We start from the raw sequence: 10,705 nt of genomic DNA, 5'->3' as shown, positions 1-10,705 counted from the left end.
ATAAATTCTAGAGATAAGTCCCTTGTCAGATATGTTATTACCAAATATTTTTTCCCAATCTGTAGGTTCTCTTTTGACTCTTTTGAAGAAGTCTTTGGAAGCACATAAAAATTTAATTTAAGATCTCTTATAAATCAATTTTAAAATAGCAGAAGTCTGATAGAGTAATGAACAAGTGATGTGAACATACAGTTCAATGAAAAGGACTAAAATGGTTCTTAAAAGTGTGGAAAGCTCTTTTGACTTCACTCACGATAAGAGAAATCAAAGCTACATTTCTAACCTGTCAGATTGACAAAGGTTAAAAGTTTGAAACACATGTTTTCAATGGTGTGAAGTCATGCACTGCGGATGGGGGTATAAATTAGTTTAAGCAATTACTGCAATAACTGACACTAAAATTTAACATACTCTTGAACCCACTTCTAGGAATTTATCCCACAGATATACTTGCATATGAATGGAAAGCCAGTCTACAATAGTCATAGCAAAAGGTTGGAAGGAAATTTATATATATTTAGTTGTTAGTTGCTGTGAAGCTGACTTGGGCTCATGGGGACCCACGTGTTCAGATAAGAACTGTGCTCCATAGGGTTTCCAAGGCTGTGACCTTCTGGAAGCAGATTGCCTGGCCTGTTTTCTGTGGCCATCTTGGTAGGGCAGTTGTCAAGTTCTTAACCATTTGTACCACCCAGGTAGATACACACATACACACATAGAGAAAGAGAGAAAGAGAGTTAGAGACAGAGAGAGAGAGAGAGAGAATGAACAACGGTCAAGACATACTCTTTAAGTGACAAAAGCAAGGTACAGAGCAGTGCAGATAGTATGGAGAAATAGAACAGAGATTGACTTCTGGGAGGGGAACAGTAATTTCAAAGGTAATCAGGTGGCTAAAGGAAAGGAATGTGAGAGAGCAACTTTGCTTTATAATATATCCACCTTTTAAACTTTATGCTGTTTGACTCTTATACAGTGTGCACGTATTCCCCATTCAGAAGAGTAGTTGTTGTTGTTGTTAGGTGCCCTTGAGTTGGCTCCAACTCACAGCGACCCTCTGTACAACAGAACGAAACACTGCCCAGTCCTGCAGCGCCTCACAATCCTTGCTATACCTGAGTCCATTGTGTCAATCCATCTTGTTGAGAGCCTTCCCCTTTCTCGTTGAGCCTCCACTTTACCAAGTATGATATCTTTCTCCAGGGAATGGGCCCTTCTGACAACATGACCAAAGTGGGTGAGACAAAGTCTGGCCATTCTTGCTTCTAAGGAGCATTCCGGCTGCACTTCTTCCAGGACAGATCTGCTGGTTCTTCTGGCAGTCAACACCCCTATTCAAAAGTATTAACTCTTCTTTGGTCTTCCTTTGTCATTGTCCAGCTTTCACATGCACATGAGGCAATTGAAAATACCAGTGTCTGGATTAAACCAAAAAACTAAACTCACTGACATCCAGTCGATTCTGACTCATAATGACCCCTCTTTGGGTTTCTGAGGTGGTATCTCTATGGAAGTAGATTGCCCAGTCTTCCTTCCAAGGAGTGGCTGCTGGATTTGAACCACCAGCCTTCTTGTTAGCAGTCAAATGCTTTAGGCACTATGCCACCAGAGCCCCTGGCTTTGGGTTAGATTCACCTTAGTCTTCAAAGAGACATCTTTGCTCTTTGGCACTTTAAAGAGGTCTTTTGCAGCAGGTTTGCCCAGGGCAATATGTTGTCTGATTGTGGAACCAAGTAATATGAAATCCTTGACAACTTCAATCTTTTCTCCATTCATCGTGATGCTGTTCATTGGTCCAGTTGTGAGGATTTTCATTTTCTTTACATTGAGGTATAATCCATATTCCTGACTGTAGTTTTTAATCTTTATCAGTAAGTGCTTCAAGTCACCCTCACTTTCAGCAAGCAAGGTTGTGTCATCTGCACAGGTTGTTAATGAATCTTCCTAATCCTGATGCTATGCTCTTCTTCATACAATCCAGCTTCTCAGATTATTTGCTCAGCATACAGATCAAATAAATATGGTGAAAGGATACAACCCTAACACACTCGCTTCCTGATTTCAAACTATGCAGTAGCCCCCTGTTCTGTTTGAACGACAGCCTCCTGGTCTATGTACAAGTTCCTGATAAACACAATTAAGTGTTTTGGAATTCCCATTCTTAATGTTATCCATAATTTGTTATGATCCATACAATTGAGTAATTTTGCATAGTCAATAAAACACAAGTAAACATCTTTCTGGTATTCTCTGCTTTCAACCAAGACCCATCTCACAACAGCAATGATATTCCTCGTTTCATGACCTCTTCTGAATCCAGCTTGCATTTCTGGAAGTTCTAGATATTTTTAATTTTAGAAATAACTGTTCTTGTCATTTGGGTCATCTGAGAAGCAAACTATAAGATGAAATTAGAAGTGCAAGTGATTTATCGGGGAAAACACCTTGAGGCTAATGGGGTAGAGCTACAGGAGACAGTGAGAGCCCTGAGGTCATGACAAAGAACTGATCCCTGACAAGAGGAGAGGGAGGCAGGAAGGTGGAAAAGGCCACGAGGCCAGTGGGAGTCCATGAGGCAAAATCATTCATCAGAGGAATCCTAAGTCTGGCAGGAACGGGTCTGCCTAGCATCCCTGCCATGTTGTCTTTGGTTTTAAGCAGCCCCTGGGCAACTGAGCTCAGAAACGGTGATGGATCCAGAAAGCAGTTGCTGGGATCCCTGGTCAGTTGTACCCCATGGGCTGTAGCACCTCCAACATCTGTTTTTTCCAGGCCTTCACTGAAGTTTGCAAATAATTCTCTTATAGGATGACTTACCTTGATTTTATAGCTGTAGTGACTTGGACTTCACTGTTTCGAAAACTAACTTTTTTCTCTAAGTGCTCATTAATGTTTTCTTTCATCCATCCAACCAGTATTTATTAAATGCTTATGATATGCCATGCACTGGGGACACAAAGGTGAGCAAAATAGACATGGGCCCCAGACTTATGGACCTTCTGGTCGACAGAGCTGCAGATATGAATCCAATGACCAGACAGTGTATAACTGCAAACTCTGATAAGGGCTATAGAGAAAAAGTGCACAAAGCCATGCACGCATCTCATGGCAGTCTGAGAGTTACCTTCAGAAAGAGTGTAGTCATTTGCTTGGCTGGCAGCTCTGTATGAGAATGTATGTCTCACTGTGACTCTGGCTGCAATGACCATTGTAATTTCTTCTAAGCTTTGTTCATTTCATCTGCAAAATTTGGCATTTCTTTATTTGCATAAGCATTTGGATTCTAGAGAGGCTGAACATTCTTTGTCCCTCTATTAGCGAATTCATTTCTAGTTATTATTTTTCTCTTCCAGGTGCTCCTGTGTTGATTCTGAGTTGATTCTGACCTATGGTGATCACGTGTGTGTCAGCACAGAATGGTGCTCTGTAGGGTTTTCAGCGGCTGATTTTTTGGAAGTAGATAGCCAAAACTATCTTCCAAAGTGCCTCTGGATGGACTGAAACAGCCAGCCTTTCAGTTAGCAGCCCAATGCCTTAACCAATTGCACTTTTATTGATACTTTATTTCTTTTTGTTGTAATTTGGGTGAAAATTTACAGAGCAAACTGGTTTTCTGTTCAACAATCCATACACATTTTGTTTTGTGACATTGATTGTACCATGATGTACCAGCACTCATCCCACTTCCTCCTGGTGTTCACCATTTCCCTTTGTCCTACTTCCCTACCCCTTCCTGTTTTCTGAGCTTTATCCCTGGGCAAATGCTGCCCTTTTGATCTCTTATAGGTGATTGTTCTAATGAGTGCATACCATCAGGTTTTATCGTTCACCTTGGCTAAAAGTTGAGCTATGAGGGTGGGTTCAGTTCTAGGCATGAAGGGTGTCTAAGGACCATAGTCTCAGGGGTTCCACAGTCTCTATCAGACCAGTAAGCTTGGTCTTTTTTTTTTTTTTATGATTTTGAATTTTGTTCCACATTTTTCTCCCACTCTATCTGAGATAGATACTGTGATCCCTTTCAGAGCAGTCGGCAGTGGTAGCCGGGCACCATCTAGTTCTTCTGGTCTCAATGTTGTGGAGGCTGGGGATCACATGCTCTGTCAGTCCTTTGGACTAATTGGCTCCTTGTGTCTTTGATTTTCTTCACTCTTTTTTGCTCCTGATGGGGAGAGACCAATAATTGCACCTTAGATGGCCACTCACAAGCTTTTAAGACTCCAGTCGCTATTCATCAAAGTAGGGTGTGGAACATTGTCTTTGTTGACTATGTTATGCCAATTGACCTTGATGTTCCCCAAGACTATGGTCCTGAGCCCCCAGGCTCAGCAACCCATTCCCTCAAGGTGCTTGGTTATGGCTAAGAAGTTTTTATAACTTTGCCCCCTATATGTTCTACTATATTCATGAATATATTTACAGCACAAGTAAATACACAGGTAGAAATTTCCTGCCAAACATTTATATATATTTGTGGACTCCAGTTTTAAATTACTATATATAACTGCCTTAGTTCAAGAAAAAGTATAAAAATAATTAATTAAATGTCTCAGTGTTCTTCTCTTGGAAATGAATAAGAGGTGACTCTTACACCAAAGGGGGTAGGACTGATCCTGATATTTGCACTTATTTTCGTAAGTGCACGTGGTTTGACTTCAACAAGTTAGCTGTTATTGTTTCACAATTATTGAACTTTACTAATTGAGAGACACTATGCTGGATACTACAGATACACACTACGACCCAGACCATGTTCATAGGAAACTTGAAAATCTCATGAGAAAAAAGACAGGCACATGCACAGGGCTGAACCATGAGGTTGTGTGCAGTCAGGATGGGATGGGTGTTCAAAGAGCCCATGAGAGCCCAGAGCAGGCTGTTAGCTTAGCACAGAGGGGTCAGGATTCATGAAGGAAGTGAAACTTGAGATAGATCTTGGGAAATAAACAGGTTTTCAATTAATAAATACAGAAGTAGAAGGAGAGGAACATCCCAGGCTGAGGAACATGCCCAGTATTTCAAGGAGAACTGGGACCATAACCCATTACTGTCGAATTGATTCTGACTCATAGAGACCCTGTAGGACAGAGTAGAACTGCCCATAGGCATTGCAAGGCTGTAATTCTTTATTTAATTTTAAATTTTTTATTGTGATTTGGGTGCAAATTTACAAAGCTGATTTCTTTTACTCTCAACAATTCAGGCACATTTTATTTCACAGTCTTGATTAAAATCTCCAACCATAAAAAGCTCTCCTCCCATCTCATCCCTATGACTACCCCTTCCCTGTGCCCTTCTGATCTATGCATTCCCATCTGTCCAGCTTTCCCTCTGTGCAAATGCTGTCCTGCTGATGTCTCATGGTTGATTGATCCAAGGGGTGTATCTCCCTAGGGTAGGTGGGTGCATCTCTTTATGGAAGCAGACTGCCACATCTTTTTCTCATGGAGCAGCTAATGGGTTTGAACCATCAACCTTCAAGTTACCAGCTGCGTGCTTAACAAGTACAACACCAGGGCTCTTGGGAACTGGGACAGGGTCAATGAAACATCAGCTGTGGAAGATGAAGCAAGGAGGTCTTCTGGCTTATGGTCCCACAGAATTTATATAACCTGCTTTATTTTGTAGATTTTGAGGACTTTGGTGGTGTAGGTTCTTTTCCACATGAGAAAAGAACATCTGAATTCACAGAGCTTTTCAAGTGAAAGGATCTAAGGAGAAGAAAACTCACATGTTCTCAGATCTTCCTCATTTATCCCTCATGTTTATGTGCATTTCTCATCACTTCTAAGGTCAACAAAAGATGCAGAATGATAAATTGTGAAATTGTAATCTGTTATTGTTGTTGTTAAGTGCTGTTGAGTCGATTCTGACACATAGTAACCCTATGTACAACAGATGAAACACTGCCCTGCCCTGTCCTCTACCATCCTCACAATCCTTGATGTTGAGCCCATCATTGCAGCCACTGTGTCAACCCATTTTGTTGAGTGTCTTCCCCCTTTTTCTCTAGTGCTCCACTTTACCAAGCATGATATCCTTCTCCAGGGAATGGTCCCTTGTGACCAAAGTATGTGAGACCAAGATTGGCCATTCTCGCCTCTGAGGAATTGTATGTAATCTACTATCATCTAGTTCAGATAGAAAAAATTACCTGAAATCCATGCCTGTTTCTTAAAAACCCTCTCATCTGCAGCATCTTTGCAATATTGGTTTCAATGAATGATTTCCTGTGTCATAAGTTAACGTGGCAGCTGAGAGCAAGTCTGTCTGATAAGTGACCAGGCCTTTCCCATCTCGAGAATAACTAGTACTGAGAGACTAGTTGAAATAACCTCAGCTTCCTGAGGGTATGAACCCAGAGACATAGCTCTGGCTGGCTGGCACCCCCTCACAGGCTTCTGGCCAAAGGCGTGTCCTAACACTCACTGCTCAGCTAGAGGGGCTATACCCTAGGAAGATATCAGGTGTGTTTGCCTCAGAAACAAACCCAGGAAGTCCAGGTGAGTGAAATGGGTAGAACATTTAAGACAGTATCCCAAAAGTGAGACTTCTCTAAAGAAGATGCCTTGTGGTGTTAGAGGCTCTGCCTGTTACAGCCATAGCTGCTCTGTCAAAAGATTTCCAACTTGAACCAGGTTCTGCCAGGTCTCTACCGCCCCTCTCACCAAACCCCGACCCTTTCCACCTCCACCCCTCTACCTCTACTGCCCCCAACTCCCCACCCCTCCACTTTCCTTCCATCCCCTCCGTTGTTCCCTTGCCCCCTCCCCCTCCACTGCTTCCATCACTCCATTGATCTCAGATGCTGCTAGTCTTCTGGAGGAGTATAAACGTGGCCCCCTTTAAGGAGTCCCTAGGTGGGCACAAACGATTAAGTGCTTGGCTACTAAGAGAAAGGTTGGTGACGTGTCTTGGAAAAAATCTGCTTTCTAAAGTCACAGCCATGAAAACCCTATGAAGCAGTTCTATGTTGCTTGAGTCAGAATCAGCTCAGTGGCAGCTGGCTGGTCAGAGCAGGGATGCTGGCTTGTAACACTTGCACACGCTATCAGCTCTGACCCACAGCCTAAGGCACAATCTCTGAGCCCTTCTCACCTTTGGGGAAGTAAGAGGGGCCAGACAAAGCATCTACTTAGGTTTCTAACTTAGAAAGAAGCACATTGAAGGATGGAAGTCTCCCTCCCGCATTGACTCAGACAAGGAAACCCTTTCCTAAGAGAGTGTCCTTTTCAGGTGTTTGAAACAAATCCAGTGGAATACACAAAACCCACCCCAGCAGTGGGTTCAACGTCCTTTGTAGAGGTGGTTTTTACAAACGCTTATGAACCACTCACTCCATTTTGCTTCTTAGAAGAGCACAACTTCAGGCATTTTGACCCTTACTTTGGCTCCACAAACAGAAGGGCCAGACATTTAGTTTGACTATTTCACCTGCCACTGGTCAGGCTTTCCCAAAAGGTCCAGCGGCTGGGTGAGTGCTCCAGCAGCCTTCCCTCCTGGGTGCGCAGGGAGTGACGTAGGAAGACGCAAAGATGGTGCCCCTTCTCTTGCTCTCTCAGTTGCCCTTGGAATCCCCAATCTAGAATTCTCTGCACTGGACGGCAGGGGGATTCTTGCACACACACACACACACACACACACACACTCCATGTCTGCATATCACTTTTCTATATCTTGCTGAATGGGATCTGTGAGGGGCTGAGTGAGGGGTGGGACATATTTGGGGGACAAAGTGTTCTCACATCCACTCCCAAAGATTAATCCCAAATTCTGTGGGTGTGTGTTGGCAGGCAGGGGAGGCAAGACAAAAGGAGGAGGATAAAGACTTGCATTAGCATGATTGCTTTTTAAAATACGACAATTCAAGAAGGCTTTCTTTTCTGTTGATGGTGAAAGACACTCCTTCCCATTTAAGAAGCAGTTTTGCAGGAAATCTTCACCGAAATTCCAGAAGGGCAGGCACGACCTGTGTCTTCGGACTTTGGCTGGTTCCAGAGGAAGTTTCTTTGGTTGTTTGCTCCACTCCCGTAATCTAGTCTCCGGCCTCTCTGTGGGGAGGAGAGGGAAGTTGAATGGAGGAAACATTAAATTAAAAAAGAGAGAGAGAGAGAGAGAAAAGGAAAAAAAAAAAAAAAAGCGCAGAAGAAACCGACCTCCCCGAATGTCGCCCTTTGGAGGCTTTCGGTCCAGGAACAACGAAGGGAGACTGCCACCTATAGGCCAGGTTCTAGGTGAGGCGGCACGCACGACTCCGCCAGACAGATGCCATGTCCATGCAGTCTTCGTGGTTACCGCACACTCCGCCCCAGACAAAAACGTCCAGCTCATTCATGACAAGTGAGCAGTTTCTCCATTTAATGAACAACTACTTTGTGGTTCCTGGAAGAGTGTGATCTTGTGAGCGACCGTGTAACAGACGCCTCTGGCCCCACCATCAAAATGAAACAAATGTGAGCATCCTTGGGCTGTTTGGGTGCCATAACCAATGCCACTCTGGCACAACACCCAAGATTTCATGGCTGCTTAATAAAAAGGAATCAGTGTAAAGGGTTGGAGGCGCATATCAGCTCCCCGTGCAGTCCCAGTAGGGAAGTAACGGGTAAGACAGTAATTGGGCCAGTGGGTATCAAACCCATCACAGAGGATGCCTCTGAGGGCCCCAGGGCTGGGGGCGATGGGAAATGAGAGTAGAATCAGGCACAGAGGAGAAAATAAAATAATACAAAATGAAAGCAGAGAGGGGCCTTGCATATGGTAATGGCAATGGGCTAAGAACCTAGAATGTGATTAAATCAGCCCTGTCTCCAAAGTAAAAAACAAAATTCACAGGAATGAGCTGGAGGGAGAGGGCTATTGTGTTATAGTGTTTCCAGTGGTATCATACAGTTGTCCTTTGATATTTGAGATCAATGTGTTTATGAGTAGCAAATCCTATTATTCCTGCTGTCTTCCATTATAAAAACCAGATCTGCCACTAACCTACACAATATTGGATTTTGAGTGATTAAGCAATTCCAATTCCCGTTACACAGAAGGGAGTAGTGTGTGTATGGATGTTTCTCTGTGTATATGAGTTTGTGCATAAGTGTGTGTGTGTTTACAAAGGCTTGTGTGTTTGTACATACGTGTGTTTCTTTGTGTGTATGTGTGTGTGTATTTAATGCAGGAACTCAGGAAGTATTGTGGTTCCATCACTCCAAGGAGCCCGGGTGGTGCAACTATTAAGGTGCTAACTGAAAGGTGGGTGGTTCAAACCTACCAGCCACTCTGCGGGAGAAAAGACTTGATGATTTGCTCCTGTAAAGATTTGTTGTTGTGGTTGTGGTTGTTAGGTGCTGTGAAGTTGTCTCTGACTTATAGTGGCCTCATGTACAGCAGAATGAAATGCTGCCCGGTCCTGTGCCAGCCCCACGATCTTTGCCATACCCAACCCCATCATTACAGCCACTGTGTCAATCCATCTCGTTGAGGGCCTTCCCCTTTTTCGTTGTCCCTCCACTTTGCCAAGCATGATAGCATTCTCCAGGGAATGAATGATCCCTTCTTACAACATGACCAAAGTAGGTGAGATGAAGTCTGGCCATTCTTGTTTCCAAGGAGCATTCTGGCTGCACACATTTCTTCCAGGACAGATTTGTTCATTCTTCTGGCAGACCATGGTACTTTCAGCATTCTTCGCCAACACCACAACTCAAAAGCATCGACTCTTCTTCGGTCTTCTTTTTTTTCATTGTCCAGCTCTCACATGCATATGAGGTGATTGAAAATACCATGGCTTGTGTCAAGCAGACCTTAGCCTTCAAGGAAATATCCTTGCTCCTCAGCACTTGAAAGAGGTTCTTTGCAGCAGATTTTCCCAATGCTATATGACATCTGATATCTTGACTGCTGCTTCCGTTGGTAGGACCAGGTAATATGAAGTCTTTGACAACTTCAGTCTCTTCTCCATTTATCATGATGTTGCTTATGGGTCCCATTGTGTTATAGTGGGTCCAATGATATCATACAGTTGTCCTTTGATATTTGAGATCAATGTGTTTATGAGTAACAAACCCTATTATTCCCACTGTCCTCCATTATAAAAATCAGATCTGCCACTAACCTGTAAAGATTATTGCCTAGGAAACCCTATGGGGCAGTTCTACTCTATCCTGTAGGATTGCTATGAGTTGTTATCAACTCGAGGGCACACAATAACATTAATCCAAGCCAAAGGGGATTTAAAGGCCCTCTGCCCACCCAGAGGAAAGCTAACCTTGTTCAGGGAAGCAGTTCCTGCTGGGCAGCCACAAGTAGAGTCCCAGGTACGAGAGTCCCCAGGTGTGAATCAGAGAGGCAGAGCTGGGCTACTTTGTTCCCCAGCACTGACCAAGCAGACTGCTGATATCCACAGAAATTGGCAGGTGAAATTTGGGTGTCAGGCCTGTACTTTTGTTGAGTGCAGAGGAAACACAAAAAAGTGAGTCCATCACATCTGAACCAGAAAGGGGGATTTTCCAGTGAAGACCAGGCTGGGTAAAGGAGAATAACCATGGTCCTGCAGAAGAAGATAGGAGCTGGGCCTGAACCATTCTTTTTGCCCTTTGTTTGAGGGTTATTATCATCAGTTCCTTAGCAGAGAGGAGCTAGCAACAGACGCCAGAGCTCACTGAATTCCTGTAGGGTTCTTTATACATAAGTACATACGATATATGCTGCCAAATTC

Source organism: Orycteropus afer, unplaced genomic scaffold (assembly GCF_000298275.1).
Source record: "Orycteropus afer afer isolate SDZICR_OR568_19922 unplaced genomic scaffold, OryAfe1.0 scaffold00072, whole genome shotgun sequence".
Classification (NCBI taxonomy): domain Eukaryota; kingdom Metazoa; phylum Chordata; class Mammalia; order Tubulidentata; family Orycteropodidae; genus Orycteropus; species Orycteropus afer.
Note: the sequence above shows the minus strand (reverse complement) of the source record.